Source organism: Bactrocera tryoni, chromosome 5 (genome assembly GCF_016617805.1).
Source record: "Bactrocera tryoni isolate S06 chromosome 5, CSIRO_BtryS06_freeze2, whole genome shotgun sequence".
NCBI classification, from domain to species: domain Eukaryota; kingdom Metazoa; phylum Arthropoda; class Insecta; order Diptera; family Tephritidae; genus Bactrocera; species Bactrocera tryoni.
In genome coordinates, this window is record NC_052503.1 from 48,652,716 (window position 1) to 48,672,999 (window position 20,284).

General features: G+C 34.7%; 1 protein-coding gene and 1 non-coding gene across 4 annotated transcripts in view; one reads left to right on the forward strand and one right to left on the reverse strand.

Annotated features, from left to right (window-relative positions):
- The window catches only part of LOC120777376 (serine/threonine-protein kinase NLK2), a 285,060-nt gene that overhangs the window by 157,250 nt on the left and 107,526 nt on the right, over nt 1–20,284 (forward strand). The gene's annotated exons all lie outside the window — the stretch shown is intronic.
- Trnaa-agc lies at nt 13,644–13,716 on the reverse strand. The gene has a single exon. It is a non-coding gene; the product is annotated as a tRNA-Ala (tRNA).

A 20,284-nucleotide genomic window follows, 5' to 3' on the forward strand; every position in this document is an offset into this window, starting at 1 on the left:
AAATTTTGTTAAATAGAAATATTTTTTTTATACAATAATAAAAATATTATATACTTAGTCGTAGACAAAACAGTAAAGTTCAGTTCTTACAAAGAATAAATTTTTTGTGGTGAAAAAGTTCAAAAACTTAATTTTTTATTTCAAAATATTTGTTTTTTTAATTTATTTTATTTTTCGAGTTGAAAAATAGTAACAAATTGTCGAAAAATTATTCTAAATAGAAATATTCTTTTTTTATACCATAATAAAAATATTATACACTTCTTAAGGAAAAAAAATGAAGTTGTATTAAGCAAGGAATTATATTTTTTATGGTAAAAATAGAAAAAAATTTAAAATTTATTTATTTATTTTAAATTTTATTTTTAAAATTTTTTTTAAATCGAAATATTTTTTTTCGAAAATATGTTTAGTTATATTCTAAAAGTTGTCTAATTTTTCGAGTTGAAAAATAGTAACAAATTGTCGAAAAATTATATTAATAGAAAATTTTTTACACTATAATAAAAATATTATATACATACATACATATGTACCTTGTTATAGAAAAATTAATAAATTTTTTCAAAAATTTTAACAATTTAATTTAAAAAAAATTCAAAAATTTAAAAAACCTAATTTTTTTATTTCAAAATATTTTTTTTTCAAAATATGGTAATTATATTCCAAAATTTATGTAATTTTTCTATTGAAAAATTATTAAAAAATAATTTATTATTATTAAAAATTATAATTTTAAGTAGAAATTGTTTTTCATATGAAAAATATTATATATTTCGATATAGAAAAAAAAATATAAATAAAAATTAGAAAATCGAAATTATTTTCAAATTTTAATCACACCTAACATAATTATATACATATGTACATAAATATATTGCATGATGTAAAAAACTGTAATTTCTTAACGTGCGATAGTTAATCATTCAATCACATTATCAACGCAGCCATTCCATCACTCAATAACAACCATCACTTCAACAATAACAAAATGAGCTATGCACATATGTATGTAAGTGATTTTTTGTTGTTGTTGTGGTTACTTCCTGTGCGCGCCTTGCCACAGGCGCGATTGCATGTCAGCCGCAGCGTCAGCGGCAGCAGCGAGTGTCGGCAGCCTCATCATCATCAATCACTTATAGGTGCTGATATTTGCCAAACATGAACAGCGATAGAACAACAAACAATCACAACAACAAACTCAAAGTTATTGCACGCAACAGCAAAAACAACAGATGTTGCATGCAACATATAACAACAAAAAGTTAAAAAAGAGCAGCAAAATAAAAAGTCGAGTGGAAAACTGCTCGCTTTCGCCATGCAACATGCCACTAATGCGCTTTTCTGCACCAACAACAGCGCGGCGCAACGAAAAGTGGCTAGAAAAACCGAAATTGAAATGCATTTGTAAAGTAAGCAAAAGCAAAAGCACATCCTCATCACAAAAACAAAAAAGCTTCTAAATTTTTCGACATAAAAACAATTGTAGTTGTTGTTGTTGCAGGTATGTATAGTGTGGTTGCGTACCACATGCAACACTCGCACTTTTTGCTGCACTCAAATGTCAATTCGCGCATTCATTCATGCAATAAGAGCTCAGCTGACCAACGCCAGTGTTGTTGTTGATGTTGATGTGTTGCTGCCGTTACTGCCACAAGGCTTGCGCTTACATTTATATATTGGCTGTCATGTTGTTCTCTTTTAGCTGCAACAACATGAAAATATCCTTTTAGAGTCATTTGCTGCAACGGACGAACACGAAGCGCCGAAGTGGCAATTGCAGTTCGCCCTTGCCTCGCAACCGCCGCCACGTCATTTCCGGTGTGTTGCAATTTATATCAAAGGCTATTTGTTGTTGGATTTGTGTGTTTGTTTCTTCTATTTTTTGTGTTTTGTTGCCGATTTGTTGGCTCAACAGCATCAATTGACTGTTAAGCCCTTGAACTGTTAATCTGCCGATGGCTTTGTTTTGAAAATAGCAGCTAATGCCGTTATCAATAATAGCACGTTTTAGTTTTATCGATTCTTGATTGAAATCTAAGAGAACGTGGAAATGAAAAAAAAACATATACATATATGTATGTATGTACATATTACATATAAACATTGGTGGGCAAAAAATAGTAAGACCTTTTAATTTAAATTCAGCGCGAAAATCCATTCGTCGAAATATTTTTTTTCTTGTTTGGTAAGACTGTCAGTGACATCTGTACCAAAAGTCACATTAAAATAATCGTTAGTGTTTAGTATAGGCTTGCCAGGCATCGTTGGAATCTCGGAAGGACCAGTGAAAACCATTTTGAAACATCATTTGGGTCTAAGAAAAGTGAAGGCGCAATTTGTTACAAAATCACTAAATTTTTCGAAAAACAGCGTCACGTAAACGTCTGCGAAGCAATGCTTTCCGACTACTAGGTTATCGTGACATGAATTATTTTTGGCGATGAGTCTTGGATCTATGCTTACGACCCGGACACAAACGATCAATCCACCGAGTATCGTGGCAAAGGTGAGTATAAGCCGGAAAAACCACGTCAAACAAAGCAGGTCAAAAATGAAAGTTATTTTGACAATTTTCTTCGACTATCGAGCCACTATACAAACTGAAACATCAAAATCAAGAATAAGCAATGATAAAAATTTAATAATTAATTTTGACAAATGGCTCGCTTTTATATGGGAATATAAAAATTATTTTAACGTTTTCGACATTGATTTCTGAGAAATATTTGTTGCAAACACGCAGGACTTTCAGCACAGTGAAACTGTATAATATTCTTGAAAATACATTTGCATACAGCACTTGGTTCAGCAATTATTTTCTTCAGCTGAATAGGTGACTATAATGGCTTAAGGCTGCAACTTCATGGCAGCATTTCTTCATCGTCGGTTTTAATTTTTTTTGTACACAAATGTATTATTAGTACCTAACAAGTCCACTCAAAAGTCCCAGACTAACCAGAGTAAACACACATTTTTTTTTTTGGCAAAATTCCTCTTTTTCTTCAACGTAGGACCCATCAAGGTTGAAACACTGATAAGTGGCTACATCCAACTTTTCGATACCACTTGTGTGGTGCGATTTATTCGTTGTTTCAAATTAGGCCACAGGCCCCAGTTGCAGCGATCACCTCTTCATTCGACGAACATTTTTTCCCAGCGAGCATTATTTTAAGATTTGAGAACAGGAAATAGCTTCTGGGAGCCAGATCTGAAGAATACGATCCACTCGGTTGACTGTCGATTCAACTTCCGAGGGAAATGATGTAGCCATGTTTCATCCATTGTCACATATCGACGCCAAAATTCGGCTTTATTACTCTTATTCACTGCTCGAAACCACCAACTCGTCGTTTCTTTTGATCAAAAGTGATCTCGCGTGGCGCACACTTTGCACAGAGCTTCCTCATACATCAAAAAATTCGTGTATGATATGATGAACACATTTCGTTGATATCTTTGGAGTGCTTGCTATCTCGAACAACTTCACTTTACAGCCATCCAAAATTATTTTATGGACTTTTTTGATGTTTTCGTCGATAACAACCTTTTTTGGACGTCCACTGCGTTCACCGTCTTCGGTGCTCATTTCGCATCGTTCAAACCTAGCAACCTACATACTTTTCAACAGTTGATTTTCCTGCTGCAGAGTCCAAATAACGTTTATCGATCCAAACCTTGTCATCAACAGTAGTTTTTTCCACATAAAGTCAATAGTCGATATTCCTTTTGATCCATTTTTTTTACAATAACAAAAGTTGTTTCGTTCAAAATGACTCGTGGCCACGTGGCCACGCAAAACTTACCACTATACTTTCTTAAATTTTTTTTTCGGACTTTTTCGTTCGTTCGGGATTTTCTGCAATTTTGTTCTTTTTTATGTTTTTAGTAGTTATAAGTAAACTAAATTATATTATCTAATTATAATTATAGTGTTTAATTTATTACGTTTAATGATTCACTTATTTCTAAATAAAAAAAATTCTATACCGCAAAAAGTACCGCTATAAAGTGTAGTCAAATATGCACAATACTTGAAAATTTTGCGTGGTAAGGTTTGCGTGGCCACGAGTGTAATTCGCAAAATTATTGTGATCAAACAGCTATCGAATTTATACTTTTTTGAAGGTTAGAGCTAACCGAAAATGATACGGACTTAATTTTAGTAGCGCCATCTATGTGTCAGGCCGAGGAATTTTCAGTTGACTTTCAGAGGACTTTTGTACAAATAATGATTTCTATCTGTTTTTTAATTTTAGTTTTCAAATTTTTCATATTAAAATATCCTTTTTATCCATTATTTACATACATTATTTTTTAGTGCAATGAAATATTTAATGTAGCAAAAAATCATTGATAATTTAATATATCTCATTGCATTTTTTTAGCTTCATCAAAATATTTTTGCACAAAACCAAATCACAAAAAAATAAAAATTCGCATTTCGTATAATTATTTAATTTTTCACACGAAATATTGCGTGTTGCCACAAAAATATTATAATGTTTATGCATAAAGTGTGATTAAAAATATTTTACAGCCTACGGCGCATGTTCCTCCAATCATCATAATTATTATTATGCTTTCTGCAGCTTCAACAGCTACAAGCAAAGCTGCCGGCTTTCTATGAGCGCTACTAGTACTTAGTGGTTGATTTAAGCGGCGGTGGCTTCCGCGTAACGCATTCACCGGCGCCGCTGACGGAAATGCACGTTGCCACAACTAATCCAAATTCAAAGTCAAAGCTTTGAACACATAAATTTTGTTGGCAAATAAGGCCATAAATATACATACATGTATACATATATGCATAATTGTTGTTGTAGTTATGTATATGCAAATTTACATGTTGTTGTAAAGACAAGTTTGCGTTTGTTTGTATGCAAAATAACTTCAGGTTATGCATGTCATGCCTGTCTCCCCGACTCATACCAGCGGCTGCCTATGTGGATTTACATGTTTATTTGGTTACTAGGGTGTGTCGAAAAGCGCTCGGCCAAGGCTAAAATGTGTGGCAATCGAAATTGCATGGCGAATGCTGAAACAATAACTAACGAATAATAGTTTGGAGAGATGAGAAAAGGGTAATAAACGTTTGGGGCCTAAATTTTCCTTCGAACCCGTCTGGTTTTGAATTTTCGTTACAATGTTTCGGTTTTAATAATCTATGCTTGAAAATTTTAAACATTTCAGAAAGTTAATAAATAAAATTTTTAAATCATATATATATTTTTTTTCGACGAAATTCTGTTCATATCGGATTCATGTCATCTATCTATTGTTATGCTGCTTTAAAAAAACATTAGATTTCAAAACTCTAAAAAAATTTCCAAAAATATGACTGTTAAAATAACAATTCCCAATTGATTTAAGAAATAAATTTAATTAAAAAATTAAATACATTAAATAAATTTATTATTAAAAACTTAAATTTAATTAAAAAATTAAATAAATTTATTTCTTGATTTTTTTCAGCCTTTAGACTTTAAAAATATGTTTGTGACAAAATATAATTTTAAAACTTTAAAAAAAGTTTTCAAAAATATTACTGTTAAAATAATAATTTCCAATTGTTTTAAAGAATAACTATAATAATAATAATACTTCAAAAATATATTTTTGTCAAAAAATATAAGTTTTCAAACAATTTTTTTGGGTTCCTAAACTTTTTGTTTGAAACATTTTCTTTGAATTTTAATATTTTTTATTTTATGAAAGTTTTTTCTAGAACGATCGGTATGCAAGTTGTTTTTATGTTTTTTGAAGCTATAATTGACTTAGCGTTAGCTGTCAAACCAGTTGTCAAAGTAAAGGATTTGATATAGCCATATTCGTCTGTGGGTCTTTCTAAACATACGCGTAATAGCGCTCAACTTTGCATACGTACTTTTTTCTCTAAGAAGCTGCTCATTTTCTGGATTCGCTGATATCGGACCACTATAGCATATGGCTGCCATATAAACTGAACGTTCGAAAACAAGGTTTTGTAAAGAAAACTTTATTTTTTGACAAGTTATCTTAACGAAATTTGGTATAGATAGTTGTCTACAGCAATATTACAAATTCCGAAAATATTATTTAGATCGGACCACTGTGTCATATAGCTGCCATTCAAACTGAACGTTCGAAAACAAGTTCTTGTATGAAAAATCTTTTTATTTGAGAAGGAGAGTTCACGAAATTTCGTAAGGGTTATTGTTCAAAGCATATATGAAATATCTGAAAAAATTTTTCTCATCGAATGACTTTAACTTATAGCTGCCATACAAACTGAAGGTTCGAAAACAAGTTTTTGTACGGAAAACTTGTTTATTTTACGAGTTATCGACACGATATTAGGCATAGATTATTGTCCAAAGCAATGTTACAAATTTCGAAAAAATTGTGCAGATCGGACCACTATGGCATATAGCTGCCATACAAAGTGAACGTTCAAAATCAAGTTCTTGCATGGAAACTTTTAATTGTGCAGGTATTATAGCTATTTTGTCTGAGTAGCGTAGCAGTAGTAACACAAAAAGAAATTATATACATATGATATCGACACACCCTAATGTTGGTATTTAAATCATACTCTCATTAGTCTGACTGGTCTTTGGCTTACCCCAACAACAGCGTATGTCCATTTACCCAATAATCAAGTCATTCAAGATGCGCGATTTCTACATTTTTTAGGATTTCCTTACAATTACAACTTGTCAAACAGCCCGTTATTTAAATGTATTTCATTATTATTCAAACTTTATGAGCCATTACCAACAGCTCACTGTTGGTTTCGTCGCACTTTGGCTTTAGCGCCATAAATTATTTCATCGACGATAGCTTGTAAACCGTTTAGTATGTTTTATATTTAAAATTTTTTTCACGCTGTTAAGTCTATTATTGGGCTGTCAAAGAGCAAAAAACCAAAAACTAGAAAAAAGCACAGGTGCTAGTTTGCTAAGCCTGCCGACCTTTTTCATATTTATGTATATTTAGTTTTTCGATTTTTTTTTTAATTTTTTTTTGGTCCTTTGCCTTTAAAACTTGTTTTTTTGCCACAATTCCATTTGATTTGCATGACAAACCAGTCGGCATTTTTTCCTTTTCGGAATTTATGACGTTTCGGCTTAATGCGAAAGTCACTCACCTCAACCCTTTTGCTATTGTTGTTTTTGTTGGTATTATGTACAGCGCTTAAGCTGAAAACAACGACCAGCTTTGGATTCTCACAATTTTATATTTGCACATTTGCACAATGGCCATTTACTATTTTCGCTTTTTTGTTTTTCTTGCTGTTGTTTTTTTATTTATTTACTATTTATCATTTACCATTTGGCATTTAGCAACTTTGTCATCCGATTTATGTGACTCAATTCTCTGTCGTTTCGTGTTGCCAATTGATTTAGTGCCTTAATTTGTTGGCTAACGAGTTGAGCGTGCTCCACTGTTTGTTGTTGTTGCTTGACAAATTTACAATTGCTGATTTTTCTTGTTTATTATTTTTTGTTGGTGTACCATTTATGCGTTAACAGTTCAATCGAATTATGGGCTTTTGTTTCCCTAATCAGCCCATTGATTTAGTTGAATTTTAATTGCCTTCGAATGAAGAGTTACTAAGTAAAAAAAATTATGGCTTAGCGCGCTGTGGAATTTAAATTCGTAAATAAATATTTTCAGCAACGATTTATGGCTGAAAGCTTTTAGGCATTTAGAAGCTTTTTGGTAAGTTTGTTTCGTTAAAAAATGTGATCCGGCATAAAAATATAAATTTCGAACTAGCTATATATTTACGAAAGGTTACGTTAGATGACTGAGCCTATAGCATTGGGGAGGGATTACACTTGGACTGTTGATTACAGTTCTTTGTGAAGGCAAACTCCACACTGAACTTGTGACAGATCTGCTTAGGTGTTTAATCTGTTTTTCCACTATTTCTCCAGGATGTCTAAGATTACTCGTTGCTAGAGATGAGGAGTCTAGACATCCTTTTATAAGTCTGGACACATAGTCAGCGAACTCAAGGCTGAAATCGCCGCCCTACTAGCGGAGTGGATAGTCACCGGTAACTCCGAGTACTACTATTGCTATCTTTATGGCTGCTACCTCCGTTTGGAAGTCCTGTAGTGGTTGAGAAACCTTAAACTGAAGCTGATTGAAATTTCCCGAGAGTGTACTCTACCACTAACCCTGTTGCTGTTCTTGTTGTAGCGGCAGAATTCTGCCGAGTTGACAGCCTTTGGTCGGATGAATAATTCGGGTCCGTTCCGGTAGACCCGACTGTCGTAGAAACGGTCTCCACCAACGCTCTCTGGAACCTTTCAGCCATCCATAAAAAAGCTCATTGCCCTTCCTTCCAGCGAGTCTTTCCCACTGAAGCCCCGAGCCTACCTTGAAGATTTGTGGGCTGAAAAATAACAGTCAGGGCTAGATTTTGTGGTAATCCAAGAACTTGGAATGAAATTAAAGTGTGCAATAATTCCTGAGTGTCCAGGCTTGCAGTCTTCTAAGTGCCTAGAATCTTTGAGCTTGAGGGCAGATTTAGCCTATGTACACCGGTACTACATATACAGTCAGACATTCAGTGCAACAATCCGTAGAGTATTATAGACTTAACTAGGGTTTCATAAACCCAAAGAACTACCTTTGCTGAGAGTCCGCATCTTTTACCAAAGGCTTCCCTGTAGCCTTCCTTGCTCTTTCCTCAATGTTGAGTTTCCACGAGAGCTTCTTGTCGAGGATGAACGCTAGGTATTTAACTCTGTCACCAACCCGACAACGAAAATTAATAATTCCATTTTAAAAAGTTGTTTTGCGTTGAGTTTGACGTGAAAGGAAAGGTCTTTCAGTTGAGCTTTAAGCTCAGTAGTAGTGCTCAACCTTATATGGGGCTGGCGATCCTTCTACGTCTCGGAAATTAAAAAAGCGTGTCTGCAAAACATATTTTAGTTTGTTGACTTTTGAACCAAATGAAGGAACTGAATTGGGTTACATTACTTAATGCAACTGAATCGAGTTTTAGGAGCTTTTGCAATCATTTGAATTTGAAAACTAATTTTAAGTAAATTTTCTTATGCCGAGTTCTTTGGTTTGCTGCCGCTTTGACTTTTTCTTATAAAGGAATATAAACAAACGCTTATTTATTTATATCGAGTCCACTTAGTCACTGATCTATGAAGTCAAACAAATCTACTCTCGAAGGTAAACGGTCCTCCAGTAGCCGGAGTCGTCATCAACCATTTGGAATATACATATAGTATATGTATAGGTGCTAGTTCTGAGCCTCTCAAATACTGCTAAAGAGCGGCTAGGTATGATACGTCATTAGAATAGATTAGTGACCGAAAGATCGAGCTCAATCAAGAAATTCAAAATTTAATTTAATTCATATTATTGAACTTTTGGGCGATGTTTAACGGCCCATCTCCCTTCGTGTTCCTTACAAATTACCGCAAATAATTTGGCAATTCATTCAATGAGCCTCTGCGTATGATCGTACTTATAAATTCACTCGAAATAACTTCGAAAAGCCACATGCTTGTTAAATAGATTGGTATTTCATTATTTTCAGCTTCATTCTATATACCCTCCACACCGCCCCTTCACTCGTGGTCAATTTAGACTCCGAAAAGTTGGCGCATTGCCAAAAAGGCAAATGAATTTGTCAAATATTAAAATGCTTTTCTAGCAATCAAATCAAAATTAGAGGGCGGAGTGTGAGGAGGTGCTAAAAAGTACAACAACAACTGCAAACATTTGCATTTGCATATCTCAGCTATTTGTCAGCATCAATAAAATGTCCAAATAAATGCACTTTTTCACGTCACTTTTGTGCTAACTACACGAAACAACAATAACAACAAACACAATTAAGCAGTAAAATGACAATGAACCCAACTCGCCGTTCGCCATTCGCCACTCGCTGATGTTTGCGCAAATAAAGTGCAAAAGCACAAAAGTAAATAGGAAATAAAAATTAAATTGCCTTGTGCATAAACAGCAACAAATAAACAAGCAAACAACAACAAAAAAACGTACAAATTAACTATTAAACAGCCAGCCATTCGGACAGTCAAACAGTTAGACCTATGGATTTGTGTGGACGGGCGACTGACGCAAATAATTTTTGTGCAACGAAAATCTTTAAATTTTTCTTTTTTAATGCAATTTGTTTATTGTTATTGTTATTATTGCTTTTATTTTATTTATTATTATTTTTTTTATTATTTATTATATTTTATTGTAATTTTTAATTTTTTTTTTGTTTTTTGTTCAATATACAAACGTTTCCTTGTCACCATTCGGCGTGTGGGCTAGTGTATGAGCGGCCTATCCATAATGATGGCGTGTTGTGGTGTGTACACGTCGCTCTGTGGGGAATTATTTTATTATTTTACAACTGATTATCACCACTCAACGGCAAAGCTAAAAGCGTGTGTGCGCTTATTCGCTTGTTTAGTGGTTTTGAAGTGCAATGCGAGCCCGTTAATTGCATTGCCAACTAATGGCATTCCAATTGCACAGAGGTAAATGAGGGAAACGTGTGGTCGTAAGCGTGTGCAGCATATATACTTATATACATGTTTCGACATGCATATGTAAATAAGCGTGTGTTTACATTTAGGCTTGCAGGCCAGTGAGATGGGTAAACATACGCGAATTTAGATTTAATGCATTTATAAATTAAAAAAATATTTATAAATAAAAAAAATATTTATAAATTAGCAAAATAATTAAAGGCAATTATTTTAAATTTATTGCAAGAAATTAAAATAAATATAACTTGAAAAATTATTGAATTGAAAATCAAAAAAAAAATGCATATTTTGTGAGGTTTTTATTGAAGAGCAAAAATTTCACCAATAATAAAAATAATTTAAATAATAATAAAGGTGTAATAAAATGCTTTAATATTCAGCGATTCAGTTTTAAAAAATTTTATTTTAATTTTTTTTTTATTTTTTGAAAAATAGTTTTAATTAAATTATTCTCTTGTTCCTGTAGCATTTCTAAAAAAAAAGTTGTCTGGCGGTGAGCAAGACTTTTCTTAAGCTTAAAATTAGCTCAAAGCCAAAAATTAAGAAATTATTTTATAAGAATATGTAGATGAACACAGCTAATGACAGCAGGGCTAGTAAAATTGTTGATTTTTGATAAAACGACGGCTTTCCAAAAAAGTTGTTTTAGATGAAAAAATGTACTATTTTAAAAAATTTTATTCCTTCGATCATAATCTGAAAAATATATCTATGAAGGTCGTATGAAAATTTCAATTAGATTGGCTCAGCTATTTCGAAGATTTTTTCTCGCCGGCTCTGAAACCGGCCTTTCAAGGAAAACATGTTCAGACAGTGGCGTAGCTAGGGAGGGGCGAAGGGGGCCGTCGCCACGGGCGCAACATCTTGGGGGCGGCAAAACGATCTTCGCTGTTTTTTAAAACTCCAATTCGGGCAAAAATTCCTGCAAATTGTGTCAAAAGTGTACAAGATATAGGGCGAAAATGGGTTTTTTCTATGGCTTTTAATAAGATGTCCCATAAATTTACTATCAATTTCCTCAAAAACCGTATTGTGAGAATTTTGGAACTTCAGAATTTGCTTGGCTTCAAGTTCCTAAATTTTATTTACTTAATATCGAAGATATTTTCTAAAAATTCACTTTTGTTGGAACCACCTTATGAAACTTGGTAGGTAGGTAGATAAAGGGGGGCGGCAGAACATCCTTGGCCCCGGGCGCCCGAAGTTGTAGCTACGCCACTGTGTTCAGAGTTATGGTTCCGGTAGTTATAATTTTTTTTACGAATACGCTCATATTTCCCAAAAATTTCGAGAATATTTTCAAAAAAAAAAATATTTGTTATATAAAAAAAAGTAGATCTTTTGAGTTCATAAGTGGTCATTATTCTTTCAGAAATGCAATATATATTCTAAATGATTGACAATAATTCTAATTTCGCACTATCATTCGGTCGTATAAAATGCTGGAAGAAGGTATGAGCAGATATCACTAATTTTTAATATGTCATCGGTATATGTCTAATGGACTCAACCGGCAGATACATATTCACATTTTCGGTTTGTGTGGATTGTATATAGAAACGAGCCATTTTGGTTCAACTACACTATTGTTGTTAATCATCTAACTTTAATATTTATTCTTGATATCGGCCTGCAATTCCAAAGGCAAGTGAGCCAGAGTGGTGGGACGAGAAGAAGATGTGTTGGAAATGCTCTCAATCATATAAAAAACGTTATTATATATTATTTGAAAAATTATTATGTTTTGTTTTTCGAAGCTTCGACTTTGTTTCCTTCTCGAAAATTTTATGCAACTCAGCTAAGGTACTGGGTCTCTTCTTTACTAGCTTGGTCTTCATAATATACCAAAGATTCTCAATGTGGTTTAAATCTGGGCCATTACATTTTGTGAGAGGAAGTATTTTACCTAGAAAAAATAAAAATTGTACAAATAATATTGTTAATGAAATAATTTGTGTGAACTACAGTCATGAAAAAAAATGTTACCTACCATTTAGACACGATGACATGGCGCAGTATCATCCCGAAATATGACATCGTTTGCTTGCGAAAAGTGCTCTTCAATTGAAGATGTTAAATATTCCTCCAGTATTTGGTGGTACTTAATTGCGTTTACTGTTCCATCTATTAGAGCCAGTCTTCCATGTTCGTGTTGAGAAGGAGCATCACCAAACAATTCGGCTGCTCTCAGTTTTTCTACTTAAGTACGACATCCTGTCGCTACATAACATAACTTTGATTATTCAGAGAAGATTACTTTCTGCCAATCGACTTGAGTCCAGCTTTGGTGCTTTATAGCCCACCGGAGGGGTTATCAACACATTTTCTTAATCAAACGAAGCTTTTTTGCAGATCGCCGAGCTTTCAAACTGTTTCGTATAGTTCTAGCAGTGATTTCGGTTCCAAGGTCTTCCATGATCTATATCCTGATGCCCTCAACGGTTTTGAATCGATCCTTTAAGCTAATGCGTTGTATTTGTCGATACTCCCTAGCAGATATTTTCAAGTATTTTCTAATGACTTTGTACTTTTCAATATAACTTTTCTTCAGGCAAAGTACATCTGTACATATAAAAAAATATTTAATATAAACACGTATGTACATACGCGTTAATGTTTAAATGTAGCGGTATCCAAATTATATACATACATATGTATATATGTATGTATGTACACTACCTCGCTTCTGCATTCATTGTGGCTTTGAGTGGTCCACAAACTACACACGTGCATGGGCGTCAATCAAACACTGTTGCAGTCACAAACCAGTGACAAGTTTGTGGTTGTTTCGGTTTATTGGCTGCATATTAATTAAAATGTCTTATTCCTGTTTGAGATTGAATAATATGCGCTAATATTCAAATAACTAACATTAAAACCAAAATCTGTAATATATACATACATACATACATATACATATGTATGTATATACAGCACGAAAAAAATATTTATTTTGACACACATATCTATTTTTAATCATTCTATTTTCTGCCACTTTCGCTTGTACTAATTTTTCTTCAACCTCTTTCTCTTTGCAGGTAAGCTGAAATACTTTCAAGCAAACACTGATTTGCTAAGCAAAAAAGCGAAAGCTGAGCACAACAAAAGGAAAAAAACAACCGTAATTGGAGATGCGGGGCATCGATCCCCGTACCTCTCACATGCTAAGCGAGCGCTCTACCATCTGAGCTACATCCCCGTGTGTTAATTTGACCGCGCTATCGCCCACAGCTGGTCAACGCGAAACTATTATCGCCGTGTTTCTTTTAATCACAAGCCAGCGGCAAGCAACAACAACCAAAGCGAATGTGCAGTGCCTGAACGCCCACAAAAAAAAGCTATAGCTTTTCACCGCCGTCTCTACGCCCCGCAGCTGCCAGCGTTGCTACGCCAAAGCAGCAAAACTAGAGCGCTGAGCTTTTCGGCGGGTCTTGCAGCTTTCGTGCGTCTATTTTTAGCGTCATTACCTGTCGTGCATTATTACTTTTTTGCATGCCCTGCCCGTGGCGCTGTTGTTATGCTTACGCATATTTAGATTACTTTGCCGAAGGGTGCTTCGGTGCGTATACGTAACCTTTGTTACTAACTATTCAACGTAATCCACACGCTTATAAGTGTGCTACAAATGGATTTGGCACATTGACTTAATAGGCTGAGGTAGTTTGGGTAGGAAACGAATTTCTTTTGTAATTTAATAACGGTTGTATTTTGCGAATCAGCGCTTTAGTATTTAAATATTTTATGAGTAATACGAATTGAATTATTAGATATTAGGATTTTTTTTACAAAAAAAAAAAATATTTTCCCAGAAATTCGTACTGTTGTAATTTAACAGTTATATTATTTTTAAAGCTATGCGCTGAAAAACCCTCAGCCATGAATACTCATGCATGACATGAAGCTTAAAATTTTATAATATTTATATTATATTATTTATCATTGTACGATGAAGAGAAGAGAAAGGGGAGGCTGGTTGTAATAACGGTCAAAACGATTTAACTCACTGTTCGGCAAAGCTACGGGTCTTAAAGTATAAAGGTTGGTCACCTTTATATTTACACAATTTTCACACAAACTCAAAATGTATGCGAAGAATTCAAATATCCAAGTTTTAGGTTTAATTTCTATGTTTAATATTTTCGGTCCTTTCACTTTGAGTTATTTTTTGAGTTTGGGTATTTGGGTTTCGCATAAAATATAACTCGAGCAAAATTATTTGGAACCAATTTAGCTTTTGATATCTCGAGTCAGAAAAATGCTTATGAAAGTGTAGTAAAATTATCAAGTATTTTAGGTTAGCTTAATCTTGTAGGCCAATGAGCCACACATAGGCCAGTTTGGTCCTTTGCGACACCAGATGTAGTTCAGCCCATGAGGAGTAGTCATCCGTTATGATGCCCGCCCTTGACTCTAATTTGTACAGACTCTGGTCCTCACTATCGATACCTCTTCCAGCCTATCATACCATGTGGACCCCAGATGCTTACAGTGTAGTCTTGCCAATGCGGGACCAGTGCACAAGAGATGCTCCATTTTTTCCCTGGTGCCCTGCTTTAGACATTTCTTGCAGTCTTCTCGATCTGTCAACTCCATTATGCGGGCATTTGTCGCCACCAGACACCAGACTAGTTAGTATTCCGATCATGTTCCTACAGTCTCTTCTAACGAGTGCCAGTAGGAATTTGGTGTACTTCCGATCTTCCGTTTTGAACAGGACTTTTGCAGTTTTGCACTCAGGTAGCTCGTTCCATCAAGTTTTAGCTTGTTTTTGAATGTTGATCACGTCTTAGGTTGTTAGTCGTACCCCATTTTTGACAATATCGTAGACTATTTCATTGTCGTCGATGCCTTTGTGGCCTGGCATTCAGTAAGATTGAAGTTGCTTGCTTCTGCCAACACTTTCCATTGCTGCCCTGCTTTCCAAGACACTTCTGGCCGATATGCGATCAGAGGTTTATCAAGTACTTTACGTCTTGATATATTTTTGCCAAAGACAATAAATAATATAAAATATACAAAAATAAAAACAGCCTAATATTAAAAGGTCTAAATACATATACGATCTCAGAGAAACCTGGAAAGTGCTTGTTGGTAAGAGCTACCAGCCTTTCTATAATTTTCAATTATGTATCAAACTGATTTTTATAATATTTCGGTAAAACATCTGGAATTCTCAACAGGTCTAACCGACTGGAACCATAAAACTCCCAAGCATTAGCGCACAAATTACTTAATTAAACTGGCAATCAACTCAATTAAGGCCGCGTTTTGTACCTAATTCGTAATTAAGTATAAAAAAATAAATATAAAATTATTATACAAATGAAAATAAAGTTATCAAAGGAGCTTGAGACTCGCGACCAACCTGTAAATTCAATTGCCATAGCGACTCCATATGCTTTATTGAGTTTTAAAGTTCAAAGTTCAGCGACGCTGCAACTCAATTTACATCAACTCTGACACCGAAGTAAGCAAGCACGAGCGACAACGAGGTGAGAGGGCAGCGAACATCAATAAAGTACATGTCTTCCTGCCTTCCATTTGCAACGCTATTTTACCCATATACATACATACATATGTATGTGTGTGTATGCGTGTGTGCAACAAGTAAGTGATTGGTCACTTACGAAGCATGTGGCAGCATTGCATAGCTGACGGGCAGTCAATCCGGCCAGCAGACAGCAATTTTTTCATAATAATAATAATTTGAAGTGTTTTGTCTGCGATAATTTTAACCGCTTTTTTCTTGTTGTTGCTTTTGTCCAAAATAAACACTATCACTTTTCAATAAACCGCACGGATGTTGGCCACATAATGTCAACAACACGACAAAAACAAAAACAATGCAAATGTGTTCAGCCAAAGCGCTGTGGCAACTGCCGCCAGCTTAAGCTGCGAGACAGGCAGTCAGAATACAAAAGTTAACCCAGTTCGAGACACGAACAGCGACAATGGCAACGTCAACAGCTGCAACCGAGTAGTAGCTGAACTTTAAGCCGTCAATGTGGCAAAGAGAAAGGGAAGTGACTGAGGAAGAAAAACAAAAATGGAAAAGAACAAAAAAGAGAAAAATATTAATAAAAATTGCGAGCATTAAAGTGGCAGCAACTTTTCAAAGAATCTTTAAGAGGCAGCGTTGTTGGTCGCGCACAAGAAAGGGTGACCCAAAAAACTTCCAAGGCAGGAAACAAATTAGAGCCAGCAACACTATTGCCCCGCTTTAAAGCTGCAGCAGCAGCAAACACAACAACGCGGCGCGAGCAGTGCCTTACACAAGCTGCACAATCATGTCACCGTTACTCGAATGCAGCCTTCCTCTCTTGCACTCTCTACCGCACCTCCGCTCTTTCCACTTTACATGATTGAGTAACTGCATGACGGCCGAACATTACCGACTTAGTTGCTAGTCTGACGTTCTCTTTCACTTCCCGCACACACACACACACACGAAACATACATACGTATGTATATACATATGCGCATACATACACATATATGAGATTGCAAGTGCAATAAATTATTGAATCAACATATGTGCAGCATATGAGGTCATCGATATTGCGGACATCCAGCAGCTGTTGCTCTTGGTTGGCCAACAAATGTGCCCACTTTGTTACTACATACTATGTGCCTTGTTGAGCCAGTGAAGTGGGAGTTAAAAAAGCAGCATCCTGCTGTTGTTGTGTTATGTAATTAAGGCAGCTGTAACTTCGTTTACACTGCACTTACACAGCAGCTCAATAGCTTCATTGAAGGAATGCAATAAACCTTCGCTTTTTGTCTATAAGTAGGTTTTTTATGCAGTAGATTGATATAAACTTCTATTAATACAGGAACTGTACATAAACTAACTAGTCCAATAAAAGCTAGTTTGCAACTAGTTGAAGGAATGCCATAAACCGATGCTTTCTGTCTACAATTATGTTTTTTATACAATCGGTTGATGTAAACTTCTATCATTTCAGAAACTACACCTAAAGCAACTAGTCCAATAAAAACTAGTTCGCACCTAGTTCATCGAAAAATTTTTAAATTTTCACGTTTCATAACAACCTGGCTTTAATTAATTTTTTTTTAAATAACTAGTTATGTTTTTCATAAAAATCCGAGTTCTTGAATAAACTGCAAATTTTATTTTTCGAAAATAATTACTTTTCTAGATTTCATTAGGGCTTTTTGGTCTAGAGCTCTTAACAGAGAACGTATAAGCCCTGGAGCCCAATCCTGTGAAAAATTATGGTTCGTAACCCCGCAATTAAATCGGTTTCTGTGAAGGGTGTAAAGGTGGACTAATGCGCGTTTAAGATATTAAGTGCAAATAGTTTCGCACTTTGGGGAAAAATGGGTATGTTAAAGCATTGCGGCACGGAAGAGTCTAAAAATAGCAAAAAAAGAAACTTAGAAGTGAAGCTCAAAGCTCCAAATTCATGCAGCAAGCAATATATTTTTAGTACGCTAAAGTGTACAGGTAAACAAACATTTATATTTTTTTAATCCGGACTAATCTTGCCCCATAAACTCACCTCTCAGTAGATTTGCTTTAATTCACAGCACTTTAAATGTTATATGTATATTTAGTAAGTAACTAGCTTGATATCATCGGCATATTTCTACAATAATATTAAACAAAAATTATTAGTAAAATTTACTTTCGATGAGCAATGCATTTTCACTGATTTCTATGCTTAAAACCACCACTGACCAGTCTCTAACTAGTTTATATAAGACTGGTTACATACTACTCCAATTAAAACTAGTGCACTAGTTTGTTGGAGGCATTGCTGGAGTTTTCGTTTTAAAATCGGTACAATTTTTTTTAACATTCCAAAAATTTTCTTCTAGTTAAATACTAGTCCAATAAAAATTAGTCCACGACTATTTCGTTGGAGATATTGCGGGTTTTTGTTTAAAATCGGTACCATTTTTTTAGCGTTCCAAAAATTTTCTTCTAGTTACATATTAGTCCAATAAAAATTAGTCCACGACGATTTCGTTGGAGATATTGCAGGTTTTTGTTTTAAAAACAGCACAGCTTTTTTTATAAAAATTCCAAAAAAATTTTTTGCAATGTCCAAAAGTCATATTTACTTGCTTCCTATGTACCCACTAATTTCATAATACAACCCCAATACCAACGCGACCTAGATTTCCATACAAACAATCATTGCCTAGCATTTTTTACTAACCAACTTCCGAAATTCCAAACTGCCTTATCATAACATCAACGATAAAATCGACAACTGGCTATATTAATTGGAGGGTAAGAAATCAGACACACAAACTCACACAGCGAGAGCGAGTAGCACAACGACAAACACAAGTCGGCACAACAGTGAACATAATTCTATGCCACTTTAGAGCTGACATCAGCAGTTTCACCGTCGCCATCGTTGGCAACAGTTGTTGACCCAATTTGCTTTTGGTGTTGTTGCTATTGTTACTGTTGCTATCGCTGTTCACAAGCTAACGCGAATTTATTTTAAAATATACGAGCATATTATATACGGCTACCTGCCTGCCTGTACCTACATCAACGATTTGATGATGATGACAAAATATTGCCGGCAATCAAGTCCACACACATACACACATGCTGGTGATTTAAATATACAATGTATCTAGTATCTGCCGGGCTACGTAATATATATTCCAATATATATAGAGGCAGAATGAAGTCATATGCATATCATTATGAGCGGCACACAAGCAACACTGGCTTCACACTAATTGGGTAGATAATATTTATGTGCATATGTGTTGGCGGTCTGGCTTATGTGAACATGCCACTGGATTATAATAATCGCCGGCATGATGACAATGCTTTTATGAAGTAATTTTAAGTGGAAGCGCCGAAACAAACGCTGACTAGAGCAAATAGGTGGCAACTTAAGACTCTTCATGAGTTTACCTATTGTTTTTATTATTACAATGTTTGCTAACGCCTGCATATACGGACATAAGTACATATATACAGACATTCACTTATACTCATTGTTCTGGTATGCATGTATTCGCCTGCGCTCTTGAGCTGCAGATAAATGACAAAGCGCTCTATAATTAGCAGCGTAAGCACTGTAATGAACTGTCATGAATACCTGTGTTTGTCTGTAACACACATGCACACATACATATATGTATATAATCTAAGCATTCATGTATAATGTGAAATGTCAGCTGTTGCCGTAGACAGCTGTTCGTGATGGTGACGAAGGCGTGCCGACAATTTGCATTTAACAATGAGTTATCGGCAATGTAAAGTATGCTGCCCAGTATGCCATAGTAAATAATTGATAAGTAAGGGTATAACAGTAAATTGTGTAATTATTGGAAAAATTAGAAAACTACCCGACTTTAATAAATAGAAATTTAGGCGTTAGAGGGTTGATTTTCAAACAAATAGCAAGCGGCTTGAAATTTTATCGGAATAGATCAAAGAGAGTAATTCGGGTGATTATATTAAATAACGAGTGTAAGTTACCATAATTAACGAAATATGCTTAAAGTGAGGAGAACGTTACAGAACTGTAACAGAAAATGATTGGAAACAAGTTAGCTAATATTAATATTATTTATCGTTTAGAAAATATAAAAAAAAAAAAAATTAAATGATAAAGTACATATAAGTTGTCAAAAAAGTCTTGCGGTATTTTCGCTAGTTGGCGCTGAAAGCGCGTAGTTCTAGTTTTATTCGTCGCATCGGGTCATGCTATACCTTTTTGGAAAGCTCATTTCACGCGCTAACACGTGTTTGATTGATTGTCGTTTCT